Below are 17,677 nucleotides of genomic sequence, written 5' to 3'. Positions count from 1 at the left end.
TTGTTAACAAGAATCTGTGATTGATACCTCTAGCGCTCACCAGCCATTAGTTCCAGACCTACGTTGAATGGAATGATTATTGCACTGCATAATACTCTGCACTTTTTAGTTGCAATCTACTGCACAAAGTCTCAGTAATGATAATAATAATAATAATAATAATAATAATAATAATAATAATAATAATAATATCGAAAAATACCTTAGGAATGAGAACCCAGGTTCGAAATTTCCCCCAAGACACCTGATGAAGGCTGGAAGGTATATCAGGCGAAACGTTGTATTAAGAACAAACAAGATGAGGACAAATATCCGTGAAATGTAAATAATGTACAAAATTCCTCATCTCTTAAATATAGAACTGTATTACACAGATTCACCATATAGACTGGTTCTAGTCATATCAACAACATATTTCGCATACACTCGAGTGTTGTGGCCTTGTGATCCTGTGCTAAATTGATACTATCTTTAATATTAATGCTCAACGTTTACCTGAAAGTATAAGTTGAAATGTCTGATTATTTATTCCATTATTATTTTTGTCCTGACACATGTCAGTTTTCAAGGAACAGATATACAATGAAAGACATTTCAGCCATGACAATAAAGTCTAATTCTATGTCTGTTGTCCTGAATTATAAAGTGTGCGAGCGTTATTTGAGAACACTTAATTATCTGTATATTATTCTTTTCAAACTAATTATGAATTTCCTTTTTTTTTTGTTTGAGATTTGTCGTGGCAAATAAAATTCTTACGCAAGTAATCAGAAAAAAAAAGAAAAAAAAAGAACGGCCGTCATGGTGATTTATAAATTGTCAATTTTTTAGAGATCTTTTGTACAGAAATTTCGAATGGAACTGGAAGCCTCTGGTGGAAATATTCAAAAAGTAAAAAAAAAACATTCTAACATTTTGACAATATAAATGCACTACAATTTCTGAAATGGGTTTAAACTGTTAACAGTGAATATTTCAGAAGATCAATGAGGCCAACACCGAACTACTTTAAGTGTCGAAATCAACTATCAGTTCAGTGATGCACCAGAACATTTAATACAAGACAAATTACCGAGGATAGACAAACGGATCCATCCGATGCGAATACAAATCAAGTTTAAAAACATTTATGGAAATGCCATGCTTTGATTCTTGTCTCATCACAAAAATTTTGACGAAGACCAAACGTCTAACAGGGAATATGAGCAAATTTTTGCCTTGCTCCCAGAGTGAAGCAAGCTAAATTTTAAGCGGCTGTAATGGTTTTATGAGTGGTGGGTATTGAAGGTCTATCATGCCATCCCATATCTTTCACCTGAGACTTAGAATTAATGCAAGATACGTTGTTGAGTCCTAGATGAATACAATTCTAAATCGAAGACAATACCTGCATAAGCGAGGCTCGGTACCTTCTCCCAAAGGATATCACAGAGGATGTCACAATAATTACGAACATGTATCACCAAATATAGTGCCTCCAGAGTGGCAAGATTTACATTCCATGGAAACTATGTTTGGCCTGTTTCTGAAAGGGTGTCTATTGGGTATCCTTTATTGTAAAGGTGATGGCCGAAATGAATACGGGCCATTTAGTGCAAGAATGTCACCTATTCCAGTTCTGCAGTGAACCAGTCATCGAAACTGAACGAGAATTCATGTAATGATCACATAAGGAAGCTTATCGAAAAATGTGCACAAATTCTTATTAAAATATATATGGCCTTTGCTAAATTAAGTTTGTTTTGTGTAATAGGTTTACAAATATCTCTCGCACTGTGTCCTTGTTTTTGTTCCATGGAGGTAAGACTTAATTTCAAGGTCGTTTGGTTGGTATTTGTACAAATAAATTAACCACACACTTCCTCAAGCCATAAAATATATTATAAACTGATATCCATTTATTCATTCAATATTATCATGGTATTTTGCTATCAAGTCTCCTCTCAAATTTCGATTGTCATCGCGTTATATATATTGAAAATATTCTTCAATTATCTATGAACTTTAATATCCGAATAATTATTATTAAAGCGATTAAGTGGATATAATATGCAAAACATAACAAAATAAATGGAGTAAAATAATAAAGGTGATTATGATAAGCAGTATTTAAATTCGTACATCAATGTCATTATAAATTCACACTAGTTTTGACTCTAATTTTGTAACTATATTGTGAAAGGAGAATCAGTATTACGTGCCAATGGATTATATTCTATACAGCTACTCTCAAAATATTGCCACTTTATCATATCCAATCACCCAGTATTTTTCTCGATACTTAGAAAAAATGCTACATCATTAGAATTAATTTATTCTAATAGCTAAATTTGTGCCATTACAAATGAAGGGGAATAGAATACCTGTTGGCTGGAATATAAGTATTTAACCTTATACTGGAAAATTTAGTAGGAAAGAAATTAAAAACTATCTGACTTCACTATCTATTTCTAACGTATTCTATAAACTTAACAAGTTTAGATATCTGATTTATTTTTTAGTAAATTCGGAACCGTTTTAATTGTAGCTCATTGCGAAAACCGTAGAATACAATGTGAGAGTTGTTCTTCTCAATATAATTTTGAAAACTGAAAGACATTTGAAAATGTAAATGCGTCATTTTCCTTCCCTTAAAACCCATAAAGTTTCTGGGATATTAAATCAAATTTTGTTTTATGATAAGCTTGTTACAGTAATTAACTGAATCGATAAGCCTTTATGACAATTTCAATTAATCTTATCAGAGCTTCATTGTATCTAGCGTAACTTTCCTGATATAAATACTGGTATTTTAAAGAGTAAAAAAATGCTATATTTTAGATGCATTTAATATGAGAAATTATGACTCACATGTATTTTTATTTAAAATATGTTGTAAGTTGTAAATATATGTTATAAACTTCTCATCATTTAGATAATAATGTAACGGTGGATAAGAAGTTTCATAAACACAAAAGCTTCAACTAGTACAATTATAGAAAACGTTTTGCACAGAAAATCACGAGATTATTTTTACAGCTGTTTCTTCCATGAATGTCTCGGTAACCAAGCTCTCAGCATATGTAGGATAAATATATGAATATTGATTTCTGTGTTTGTATTTCAGATATTCAAACAATATATCAAAGGATGTATATCAAGAAAGATATTTTAACATGTATTAAGTACATCGTCTTCATAATATTTATGGGAAATCGTACATGATGTATGTGCAACAAAACATATATATGATAAGAATGCCTATGAATAGAAACTAAACAAAGTGATATTAATTTTCAATAGATCAGATGATTGCAGTCTTAATAAAACATTATTAACACTACGAGTAATACAACATATGCTGATAAACTTCACTAGAATTGTATGTTTATATTATTAATTGAATTTGTATAACACAACGTCTGCATCAAGAGGAAAATGTATATCAAGTTTCAGGTTATTAACTTCAAATGTCACTATGTTCTTAGAAGAAAATAAACAACCTAAAGGATAAACATTAATTCATAATTTTCATCCATATTTATAACATAAGTTAATTATGATTTTGAGATAATAATTTCAAGTAAGCCACAAGCTGCTAATTAGATATTTGATGTTGCAGTAAGTCGATAAAAATATATACAAGAACTTGTGCTTCATATTGAGACAATAATTTATATGTTCTCTGCTATTTTGGTACGCGTGAGAAATGTGAAGAATCAACGAATGAAGAACTTTTCATTTGTGTTATTTTTACATCAACCTCTAGTTTAAAACTAACTTGTATAGGTGAAGATCACTACTGAAATGTATGATCAGTCACAAAACTCTTTATTTGATGCTCACTAAAAGTGGTAAATAATAAAAAATTTCGAAAATTTCGAAAAATGGACATCACTTAATTTTTTGAAGACTTTCACTACAAGGAAGCTGACACTTATATAGGCACTCTTAGCATAGAGATGCATTTCGTTTGCACAACTGAATGTTTGTGTTTATGAAGCAAGCAAATATATAATTTCAATGTCGCAACTTTTCGCACAATTGCAATGTAAATAGTACATAAGAAGAGAACCACTCCTGAAATTGTGTGTGGTATCAGATGAAGTTTGCTTCCATTCCAGGTATGTTTCTTCTTAGCCAAAAGCAGCAACATCCAAATTAGCAACTGTAACAGAAGTAAAGAGAAGAAAAATGCATTTAAGAATTATTTGATCAAAGTATTTCTTGCTGGAAGGATTAAAGGAAAATTGTAATGTGAGGCAAGCAGTATCACAGGTAGAGATATCTGAATAGCAATCATTGGAGAATTTGCGTTTGAGCCAATTTCGGTAAACAGCGGTGGCGTTGGCATACATTAGTATTAGTATATGTCGAGTAAGGTATCTTCATTCCGACGGTGTAAAAATCATACGTTCTTTTCGAAGCAGAGTCCACTTACACAAATGCAGATGTGCTGCCCAGAACGACATAGACTTAAAATGAATCGTAGATAATTTTGAACTCTGGTTCGTAATTTGGATATTAAAATGTTAAGCACATTTGTGTCCGCTGCAGCTCTGAGTTCCGAACAATTAACTGAATTAGAAAATCAGTTATTTTGAAGGAATACATCTGATAAAATGATGCTTGGGAATTTATTTTCATTAGGCAAATTTACAACCCTAAAGAGAAACATTGAGCAGTGAAAGCCATTTAAAACGTATCACTGCTGCCGGTGTGCTAATCAAAGACACCAACAATGAATGGAAATGTAACAGTGCTGGAATTTATATTTTCAATATATTGATAATTTGCAAACATTTAAGTTGGGCCATGCATTTGATGAGGTTGCTGATAAATAATTGGTAGAGAGAATACATGCTGACTATACGGGTATTGGAATGGGTGCAAAGGTAACTGAAAAGGTCAGAATATTCGCTTTCATATATGTTGTTGCACAAAACAAGAGCTTTACTTTAGTCACTCCAGGAAACACCATTCTATTAAAACTATAGGATAATGTAGCAGTGAAATTCTAAGACAGTGCAATCAATGATAATACAACAGCAACAAATACAAATTAGCTTGGGGCTAAGTCGACACATATATGCTAGGCGTATGGTGACCTCAAAATATGACGGGAGATTTTGAAGTATTATGGTGATACTTTGTTCAAGCTGTTGTTTCCGCTGTGCTTCTTCTATATACTTACATTGACACGATGTAGAATGCTATCGATTTTAATCTATTATGTGAGAAAGTAAATTCTGACACTGTTTAATATATAACGAAATTAGAAAATTTAGACACTATTAGTCATTTATAAAATTATTTAAATGATATACTTTGTAGAAAATAACAATAATTACAAAGCGAATTCATCATTGCCAGACAACTTCTAAACAGGTCTGTCGTACTGATTATATTTATAACTAATTGAATTAGACTTTGATGAAAAGACATCTATTCCCACGAGAACGATATATATGAGAGAAAGTTAATTTGCAATAATTTAAGGATCAGTTGAGGCTATTGAAATTTAGAGTTTTAATTTTAGTGTAAAGAAATATTGTACACATCACTTTGGTATAATTTCTTCCGAAGGATTTCTTCTCTGTTGTACATAAATGATGCTATGGTGGTTATTAATGTATATTGAAAGATAGGTTGTACCAACATCAATAATTTCTTCATAATTCTATCTACACACATATAAACACAGAAATGCTCACTCAAAGCAAAGTATAATTCATTACGAAATTAACTCTACATATGAAAATGTCCTACTGATTCGTAACCGTCTTTATATTGAATATTAAATAACTGAGTATATTCAATCAAAAGTAAAATGATTTATCTCGATATCAAACATAGTCTCTATATTAAGCATGTTAACAATAAATTTGAATAAAATAAATGATTATGTAAATGTTTCAAGCTCCATGAAGCCTGCGAAATATCAGTTACATTTGTGACTTCAGTAAACATCCTATTGTTGTTTACATCTCTGTCTAGACTATTATTTTGAGAGCATCTAATGATGTAATTTGGAAACAGCGAAGACCATACAATGAAGAACAATTATAAACATATCTATCTATCTATCTATCTATCTATCTATCTATCTATCTATCTATCTATCTATCTGTCTATCTATCTATCTATCTATCTATCTATCTATCTATCTATCTATCTATCTATCTATCTATCTATCTACATGTGTGTGTGTGTAGTGTAATGTATGAATATGTATGGATATATATTTATTACATATTCATCATTGCTAATTTTGGTGCTCTGCTTGACATTCATCTCCATGTTATTATTGATATTGTTATCATAATATTCTCAAATAATAATATAAAATAATTGACAGACTATGTTCCCATGCAAATGAGAAACAATTGTTAACATTCATTCAGGGGAAAATATAATTATATTATATTTCTAAATAGTGTTGATTTTAATTGGTTTATGAGAGAATATATTTGTTAAATAATTGTATGCTTAGCTGTAACCACAATGAAAAGATAGCAATTCATTATGGTCATCACACACACACACACACACACACAACACACACACATACACACACACACACACACACACACACACACACTCATACACCCAGACACTCATGTATATATACATTCAAACACAGGCGCACATACACACACATAAATACGTATAAGTATGTCTGAATTTTGGTTGTATATCACCTTGTTACTGATTTATTCCAAATTCATGAAATGAACACACGTTGAATCTCAATAACATTCAGCGCAACATGCGTACAGAATTACATTTGCTCTATTCATTCCTGTCTGATATTAGATACCCGTAAAAATATCTTAAAGCCATATACTTAAAACATTTACAGCGATTTCAATATTTACTCCATAAGTATGTTGATATGCATTACAATGTAGCGAGACGAAAGATAATAAATATAAGGGAACACTAAAACGAACTGGGCTGCGTCACATATATTCAGCAGATGGCTACACATGTACAAATATAACTTCGCTAGTCTATGTAGAACCGAACCCTTTTTAATAACATCGAGCTAACGTTAATTCACGTAAACCTAGATCGCATAGATTCTTGCATGAATAGGAACATACATATGAAAATGCATCCTAAATATTGATAGAAGAAATTCATACCTGTGAACATACGTATCGTCTCTACAGAATTAGAAATGAAAATGGTGGAGGAGTTGCAGCCATGTTAAAAATAAAAGAAATATTTGTAAGTATGGTGGGATTGGTTACAAATGTTAGCATAGAGCCAACAACATTGGGGAATGGGGTAAAGTAAATCGATTACATCGACCCCCAGTGTTCAACTGATACTTCTATCATCGACCCCGAAATGATGAGAGGCAGAGTAGATCTCGGCGGAATTGAACCCAGGACGAAAAGACGGACGAAATGCCGCTAGACACGTTGCACGGAGTGCTAACGATTCCGCCAGCTCGCCGCCTTAAAGAACTCTGAGACTGACAAGCGATCAAATGTAAACGCACTCTAATCTACTCTTTCTCATGAATGGAAAAAGAAAGACGTCTGTATATCTTGACGGGTATTTCTATAATCTGTTGACCTTCCCTCAATAAATGTGTTGATGTTAGAGCACTTCTAGAGTGATTTTCTAAGGTCATATCCGCAAAATATTCGTTGCAACTAAGTATTTATTGCACTTTTACTTACAATAGTAACACTTTAGCCGTAGTATGCTTTTATGTTTAACAGTAGTAGGGTATATTACAGTGACATGATATTCTTTTCTACAATAGACACAAAGCCAGAAATTTTATGTGGGGGGCTAGTCGATTACATAAGTACTGGACTTTATTTCATTGTCTCCCGAAAGGATAAAAGGCAAAGACAACCTTAGTGTAATTTGAACACTAAACGGAAAGATGGTTGAGTTGCCCCTAAAAATATTGTCCTGCTCGATAATGATTCTTCCAGCTCGCCGCCTTGTAATGAGATGAAATTTACGATGGGTTGTTCATATAATTGTAATGACATGAAATTTACGATGGGCTCTTCATATAATTACACATCACAAACGTCCGCAGATGACGTGAGTCTAAACTTTCATTTCCAAATTCACAATTATATCGTAACTAAAAGGAAATGAGATGACAAAAACATGTCGTGTTTGTTACAATATACCATATAGAAACATATCATTATACAGAGACCTTGACGTAAAGCTCTAATTCATAATGTGACCTGAAAATAACGGCTAACTCTTCCTCATATTACACAATATATGAAACAAGGCAATCCCTAGGATAGAAGGTTATATGGCATTGGCAGTAATACGTTTTCTCAATCGCAGTTGCCCAATGTAGAAATATTAAACACTTAAAATGATTATACGAATAGCATTTAAAACTGTTATCGTCATATGATTAAACTCATTAAAACAAACATAATGCGTTAAAAAAGTGTCAATATTCTGTTTAGAATTTCGTTTTAATTTCTCCGTATATTATTGCAGTTGAACATACATCTTCCTTTCTATAGAATCAAATACAGTATTTGAGTGAAGTACACGCCAACGTGCTTCACATGATATTATCTTCTTTGACTAATTCAAACACTTTGTGCGCCAAAATTTACGTTCAGAGTATATTTGATTTTATTCGCTAGTCTTTAAGTAAACATTGCATAAACAAATATGATGTCTTATTAAAGTAAATAGAATAATATCTATCTCTCTCTCTCTCTCTCTCTCTATCTATCTATCTATCTATCTATCTATCCATTTCTTATTTACCTCTGTCTCTCATACTCTGTCTCTCATACTCTCTCTCTCTCTCTCTCTCTCTCTTTCTCTCTCTCTCTCTTTATATAATATATATATATATATATATATATATATATATATATGATGCATTATATTCAGAATATCCTTTTACTAAGCACTATTTGCTCATCACTGAATCAAAACACCCGAAATGAAACAAATGGTTATAAATATGTACTCAAAAGAATAATTGGACACATGAAGACTACGTTTTATTAAGATAATTCTTTTCTTTTTTGGTATTTAGTAATAAAACAAATCCAAATCGATGCATAAATAAAATACACATTTCCAAGATAATTCAAATACTGACTGCAAATAGCTTCGAAATGTTCCATTATATCTGAAATACATGCTAAAGTAGTTGTCAAATATTTTCAATTTCGATTGTCTTTGCTCCTGTATAAATGTCATTTTTAACAATGTGCCAGAATTGTATGCATGTGTCTACCTACCTACCTACCTACCTACCTACCTACCTACCTACCTACCTACCTACCTATCTATCTACCTACCTACTTACCTGCCTGCATACCTATCTATCTATCTATCTATCTATCTATCTATCTATCTATCTATCTAGTTACCTAGCTACCTTTCTGTCTGTATCTATACCTATAGACATATATGGGAAAAGGTCACCCATCGATTGTATCGGCATAAAAGAGAAAGATGTCATATCGGCCACTGGTGAGATGTGCTGAAACTCAGCAATGGGCCCAGATGCATTTCCGTTTGTTCTTCTAAAAATATGCAAGAAAGCTATCGCAAAACTCCTGAAGAACTTTTTTCAAAGTTTCCTTGCATGTGGTAAACTTCCTAAACTGTTAAGTGAGCGTATCATGTGTCCCATCCATAAAGGAGGAGGCAGAGAAAATGCTAAATATTACAGACCTTTCTCTCTGACTTCAAATGTAAGCAAGGTCATACAAAGCACTGCCAGAAAGACACTGATCACATTCCTAGAAGAGAATAACTTGTTCACAAACAAACAATATGGTTTCCGCCCAAGGAGGAGCTGCCTCACAGAGCTACTACAGTATTATGACTGGGTACTGAAACAACAGCTTAATCATTCAACTGTGGATGTGATATATCTCCACTTTGCCAATGACTTTGACAAAGTTGATCATGGGATGATATATCATAAACTAAATGACCTTGGTATCAATGAAAACCCGGGAGAGTGTCTGCACGACTTTTTAAAGGACATATGTCAAGCAGTTGCAGCCAATGATACTCTCCCAGGAGAGATATCAATCCGCAGCGGAGTTCTTTAGGGAACTCAAGTGCGAGCACTATTGTTTGTTGTGGCTCTTTCAGACATGCCGTCAGTCGTAGAGTCAACCACTCTCACCAGCTGTGCTGACGATACAAGAGTGTCTCAAGCGGTCAAGAACCCTGATGATATAGTACACCTCTAAAATGACTTGCATGCAATATACAAATAAGCTGTTGAAAATAACATGCAGTTCAACATTGATTAGTTTCAACCACTCTGCTATCAGCTAACAAACAGACTACAATCGGAATCCATAGGTCCAAGGGGCAAGGCAATCCCAGAGTTAGAATCGGTACGTGATCTAGGAATCCAAATGAATAGTGATGCAACATTCCATGTGCATATTGCCAAGGTAGCAACATTGTACAGAACCAGAAATAAGGATACCTTCATACTCCTGTGGCGGATATTTTCCTCGGTCGTTTGCATTACTGGTCCCAACTGTGGTCACCGCAGAGCATGAAACTGGTAGTGGAACTTGAGACAATCCAGCGCAAGTACTCAAATAGTACTGAAACAGATGAGCTACTGGTAGAGGATGCAAGAACTGAAACTCTACTCCTTAGAGAGAAGGCGAGGAAGATATGCATTGATATATATATGGAAAATCGTGAAAGGTCTCTCGCCAAACCTTGGAATTATAAACAACACCAACCACCGAACTGGACGGCACTGAATAATACCAAACTGAATAATATCAAAGAAGAATATCCGTCAAATGTAAATAATGCAGATAATGTATATATGTAAATGTATATATTTCCTGAGGTATAGCTGAGTGGTAAGAAGCTTGCTTCCCAGCCATATGGTTCTGGGATCTGTGTGTGTAAATATGTGCGTGTGAGTGGTTGTGCGTTAGTGACTGTTACACGCGCATATTTTTCTCTATATATGGTTATTAAATCCTTCATAAAGTTTTGAGAAAAACATTCCTACAATCAAAGACTTGCCTAGCATATAGAATCAGGGAAACTTAATTACGCTCTTTGCAAATTTGTGATGCGAACACAATTGTATTTGCTGAAAATGTCTGACGAAATCAAACTTCATGCACCTATAATGCTGTTTCTTTTGAACCCATGCATACAAAGACACACACAAGGACACGCACATACACACACACAAATACAAACAGAGACAAACACAGACACTCGCATACACACACATACATATATATTGAGAGAGAGAGAGAGAGAGAGAGAGGAGGGGAGAAAGAGAGATAAAGAGAGAGAGAGAGGGGGGAGCAAGAGAGAGAGAGAGAGAGAGAGAGAGAGAGAGAGAGAGAGAGAGAGAGAGAGAGAAACTGATTGTCCATGCATATACATATAAAGTTTTCATTAAAAATGAATTGACATTAAAAATAAAGAAGTGCAAAGAAATAAATCTTACTATATAAAGCTATACTGCAAAGGCGATTACAGTTTCTAGGTTAGTAATTGTTATATACTACAAATCTTAATGCAATTTATTGAAGTTCCTATATTATTGGAGTATAAGAATGGGCTGCAAGTAATTTAGTAAAGTGTCCTGAAATATCAGATGGGTATTATCAGTTGTTAATGTATTATGTACATATGTCTTTCTTCTAAGGTTTCAATATCTTGTATCAATAAATATTAATGGCATAATCAACATGACATATTCAATCAATAGTCGCCATCATACAGTGAGATCCCTCCTAAATATCAGTTTAACTACACCAATTACTCTTTGCAATTTATTATACCCGCATGTACACATAATAATCTTTATGTCTTTTTCAAATTGCATTAATCAATATATGTGTGTGCATGCATATGCACCCATGTGTGTGTATGCATGAATATTTTATGTATATATGTGTATATCATACACATACACATATATGTATATGTTGTGTGTGCACATATGTATATTTATGTCTGCACGTGTAAGCGTAAGGCAGGAACACAAGAAATATGTAAATGACATGTTCGTTAATGACAATTATTCCATAGCAATGAATGATCGGCATCCATTTTAAATATGCCAATATTCGAATTGCTGAATTGCATGTCTTCATCTAACGTCAGTTATAAACATACATTAACCAATAATGGAACGATATGATATTTCACAAAGATTAATTTGCGTCAGGTTATAAAATGTTGAGTGCAAATACAATTTACTAAGAATATAATGAATAAAATTTGTAGAATTTCAATCACCAGACAAAATGTGAAATGCCTGCTGTTATCTTGCAATTGATTGCTGTATATAAATCATTTCCTGTTAGTAAAGGAAAACTGCGTAAAATAAATTACTTACATATTTATATGTAAAGCCTAATATATTTACTATATCTTTCATATTGCATAACTATATTTTCCCACACTCTTAGTATGTAAAGTAATATACAGTTTGTTATTATATGATGGAGTAGTGTATTGGATATTATGAAAACTTTAACATTTCAAAAATAGAAATGATGAAATTGAACACAAGCGCAATGTTATTGATCATTATAAAAATGTAATAATTATTAGTAACTACATTGTGATAACAACAACGGATGACATGAAATCCTCAAAATGTTTCTACTGTAAAGTAGTTCTGTTTTATTTAACACATTAGTCATTAGAAGGAAGAATTCCGAGATAAAGACTGAATAAATATCTGATATAAATTGATGATGAAAATCATTGAAATACATTGAGAAGTCTAATGCAGCTCTATTGTAACACACAAAGGATTCCTCATCGCATAATAATAAGCATACATTCATAAATTTCCTGTTTTTTGAAAAATTTATTTTGCAAATACGAGAGTGTGGTGAAAAGTTCCTGGTTTCGAATAAGAGAAAATATAGGAGGATTAGTTAATTATGATTTTATTAAGTAGAGTCCACTCTCTCAATCACATAATTATTGTAGCTGTCCTTCACTTTTTCTAATCCCTGCAAAAGAACTCAAAAGTTTGAGCTTCCAGCTGGTCTTTCGCGTTACCCATAATGCCAAGAACATTTCAGCACCCACTTCGTATTCAAAGATGAATCCAATGTGCAAGTGATTGCTTTAATAATATAGAAAGATTAAAGATACATTTATATTCAAATAATTTAAATGGACACAAGAAATAATCGGAGTGTATAAAAAGTTTTGAATACAATACAAGAAACACATCTCTTGACCTCAAAGTATTTTGAATCAATCAGTGACACGGATTAAATTCTTTAAATATGACTTTCGTGAACAAAATCAATGCAATTTACAAAATAGCGCAATGTTCTTTGAAAAGGACTCTTTCATTTCAAATGTGTTTACATTTGCTGAAGGTTTTTCAAATGTTTTACAATAAAGAAATGAATCTGTTAACAAAATACTATAAATCTACAACACTGGAATTCTATGAATATACTTTCAACACATCGACATCTGGAGAAATCATATGCATTCTCGTTAGGATGAGATTGCATTTCAATCGAAAGAAAACTTGTTAGCTAATAGTCAAGTTTTTAATAAAAAATAAATAAAAATGAATAACACTTGTATAGTCAACACATTACAAAATATTAATAACAATAAGTGATACCTTATATCTAACATATCCAGAAGTTGTAGAATTTATTAATCATTGAGAAGTGTACTAAACGTAAATAGAAATTGTAAATAAAATAATATCTACAGAACTAAAACTTGCTTATCGAACGATTTACTTATTATTCTAAGAATAAGTAAAGGTACCAGAAAACCCATTCAACATAGCACACAAAGCGACAATTCATTTTAAGATATGCATGACATGATTGATAGTTGTTAAAACAGATGATTAGAGAGAAACTAATCTACCTTACACTTTCACTTCTTAAACTTGCGTGTGCGTTTCTAGCAATATTTGCTATCGGATATTAGGGACCACCTATCACAGAAAAAGTGAATGTTTTGTTATTTTCATACACCACTACCATGATAAGGAACCTTAGCTATACACCCTCTTTGCGAATGGTGGCATTACTCGCAATTCTGAATTTTAATACAATAGGTAATGTAATAAATATCATAGATTCTTAGACTCTGGGTTATATTATGAAAGAATGATGTATTTCTCAATAAGTCTATTGATTACGATATATTTAGTTTAATATTAACTCGCCAGTATACGAGAAAAAAATTGCTATTCAAGATGATATAAAATTGAAAATTATTTAATTTTATTGAAAGTAATCAAAATCTAGAGAACATTTTATTGACTAAATATAACATATAAAATAGTACAACAAAGACATTAAAAATATCAGCTGTGTGTTGAAATTATTATACATAGAATTCGGACAAGCATAATATTTTCCTTCAGTTTTGTGGAATGATTTTATATCTGAATCATATGAGAATGCATGTATCCTCATGTGGTTGTGCTAAATACAATTGAGTAAGAAGAATATGTAAGATAGAAAATAAAAATTAGTACCCATTGTCTTTCACTTAAAAACCACAATAATACAGTACTTTTCAATGAACTACCTCATGTGGTGAAAATAATTTATTCTGTAAATATAAACCATATCATTCTGTGTTATTCCATAGGCAATAGATTGCTTATGCACAATTTGAATTTGTTAACTGAAATACGTTTTCTCTTCAGAGAATGGTGATTCAGAAATTCTTTAATAAGATTTCCATCTCGTATGAAACACTATTATATACTATTTAGATTTTAGACACGTCTTCGATGTTGTCAGCGTGCTCGAAGATATTACACAAACCTCCTTATCGAGTTTTGACATTTCCTCAAGCAGAGAGAGTTGCTTCTTTCTTTTTATCTGCGTTTCATTTTCAACATCTCTCAAGTCTCTCGATAGTAATTTGTTTCTTGAAATATATATATTTCAGTGATATTTCTCTATAAAAGTTTGACATTTATGAGTCAACATTAACAATATTACAACTGAGGCAAAGTATTGAAGCAGTCCAAAACAATAACGTATTTTACAGCCATTTTACTTTCATTGAAAAGTTATCACCATATCAGAGCTATCGTTTGTCATTCATAAACAAAATATAGTCATTGACTCAGAAAACGCAGTAAAACGCTATTCAAAACGCATACATACACACATACGTACATGATATACATATACCTATGTGTGTGCAACCACGTATTTATGCATATATCTATATGTAATCATGCATATGTATGTATTAATATATATATATGTATATATATATATATATATATATATATATATATATATATATATATATATATATATATATATATATACATACACACACAGATCGATGCATCCAAAATTTATAGAGGTGTGAACCAGTTAACAGTTAAGCCTTTTTCGAATCATTTTATCGTTCCGGCATTTCTTAAATAGGTAATTATTTAATAAAATATTGCACAAATAACTCTCGTTTTGTTTTTTGGAAACTAGGGTTCACTTTATTCCGAACATACATTGTGGTCATAAAATCTTTATACTTAACCTAAACCTGATATGCTGTTCAAATTCTTTTTTTAACCTTTTCAAAGATATAGTGTAACCGATTTGTTCGTTCATTTTATTTCCATAGATCCAGTGTATTTTCTATAATCTTTGAGAAACATGCAGCGGCATACATACATTCACACAGAGACACATATCGACGAGGTCATGGGTGGACAGGTCTTTAAAAGAAGGAGTTTTAGTTGAAATCATTGTGATTTGATACATGTGATAAGGTACAGTGTGTGAACGTAAAAACATATCGCATCAACTTATACATATAGATGTACGTATTTGCCTATGTGCACTTGTATAAATATATTTATACATATGCATATATATTTATACAATTATGCATATATATGTGAATATATACCTAAACAGATGTAAGTGTTCATATATAAAATACACAAGGCGGTGAGCTGGCAGAAACGCCAGTACGCCGGCGAGCTGGCGGTGTTCTCAGTTCAAATTCCGCCGAGGTCGACTTTGCCTTTCATATTTTCGGGGTCGATAGATTAAGTACCAGTTACGCACTAGGGTCGATGTAATCGACGTAATCCCTTTGTCTGTCCTTGTTTGACTCCTCTATGTTTAGCCCCTTGTGGGCAATAAAGAAATAAGAAACGTTAGCACGCCGGGCTCTTTTCAGTTTCTGTCTACCAAATCCACTCACAAGGCTTTGGTCGGCCGGAGGCTATAGTAGAAAACACTGCCAAAGGTGCCATACAGGGGGACTGAGCCAGGAACCATGTGGTTGGAGAGTAAGTTTCTTACCACACAACCTGCGTCTATATGTGTGTGTGTGTGTATGTGTGGGTGTCTTTGCGTGTGTGTATGGAGAATACTATACAAGTACTACGTGGATGAGTAAATTAAACAATATATGGCGACTGACTATGCGGGAACACGCAGTAAGAAAAAGGATAATTAGCATAACGACCCGTAAGGATGAAAGGCAAAGCCAGCGGCGGTGGAATTTGAACTTAGAAAGTAAATACACACGAAATACCACTAACCATGTTATCCGTGTTCCAACGATCCTGGCAGATTGTCGCTTTAACGATGTTTTAATTGTGAAAATAAATATGCCATACGCAAAGGCATCGTGTAGGACCTAACGCTTTGATTTAAATTATTTTATCAAATAAATGCATAATTATTGAGAAGGGTTTAAAAATATGGCCGAAATGATATCATATCTACCACTTCTATTTAAAATGCAGCGACGAGATATACCAATAATAATGAACAAGTTGGATGATGCTTTGCTCCAAAGAGAAACGTTTATATATTCATATTAGAATATCTAAGTAGTGAGCAATCTGACTGAGAAACCAAGCAACAAACTACCTCATGCCGCAAATTACTTGTCCTGAATCTTAATGTTTAAGCAGAACCCTTGATTCAATAACACTGTATAAACTCTGTATTTGGAATGACCAATTTCAAATACTGTTGGATTTTACTCGTAGGGTATTGGAATCTTAATAATGGATTTATAAATGCAATGACCAATCATAAAGACTATTGGAGTTTACTCACATGGTGTACGAACTCGGAAATGAACTGCAAACATCGATGCGAATATTGCAACTAACGGATCAAGATCGTATTCTTATAGCAAACAGTAAAACCAGCAATAAAATAAAATTGAAATATATATGATGGTTGTGATCAGAAGATAACAAATCTGTTGTGGCAATCAGCTATACAAATGGCATCAGTATGCTAAAAAAATGAAACATTCTTGATCGTTGAGGAAGGTTGTATATCTCCAGTACCTAAAACATAATTTCATCTTTATACACAATATTATTTCAGGAAAGGGACATGTACTAAGCCGTAAAGATTACAATATGGCAAAACTTTGATTCTTAGAGAAGAAACTTAGAACCTAACTCCGGTTTACGGAGGAATATCCTAATATGCACTAACTTCTTAAACGATGAATGATTGCTTAAATGAAGGAAAGCGAAAGCTTTCTTTTCAAAGATGCAATTGAGCAGGTGTATCAAGATGATAAATACTAAAACACTTAGAACGTGATAAGTCATGCAACTCATACATACATATATGCATATATAGACACTACATCTATTTGTATAACGAGTTTACATAATTTCTCAATTTTTCATGCACTATGTATACATACATATATA

The sequence above is a fragment of the Octopus bimaculoides genome, chromosome 2 (assembly GCF_001194135.2).
Source record: "Octopus bimaculoides isolate UCB-OBI-ISO-001 chromosome 2, ASM119413v2, whole genome shotgun sequence".
Taxonomy (NCBI): Eukaryota; Metazoa; Mollusca; class Cephalopoda; order Octopoda; family Octopodidae; genus Octopus; species Octopus bimaculoides.
Note: the sequence above shows the minus strand (reverse complement) of the source record.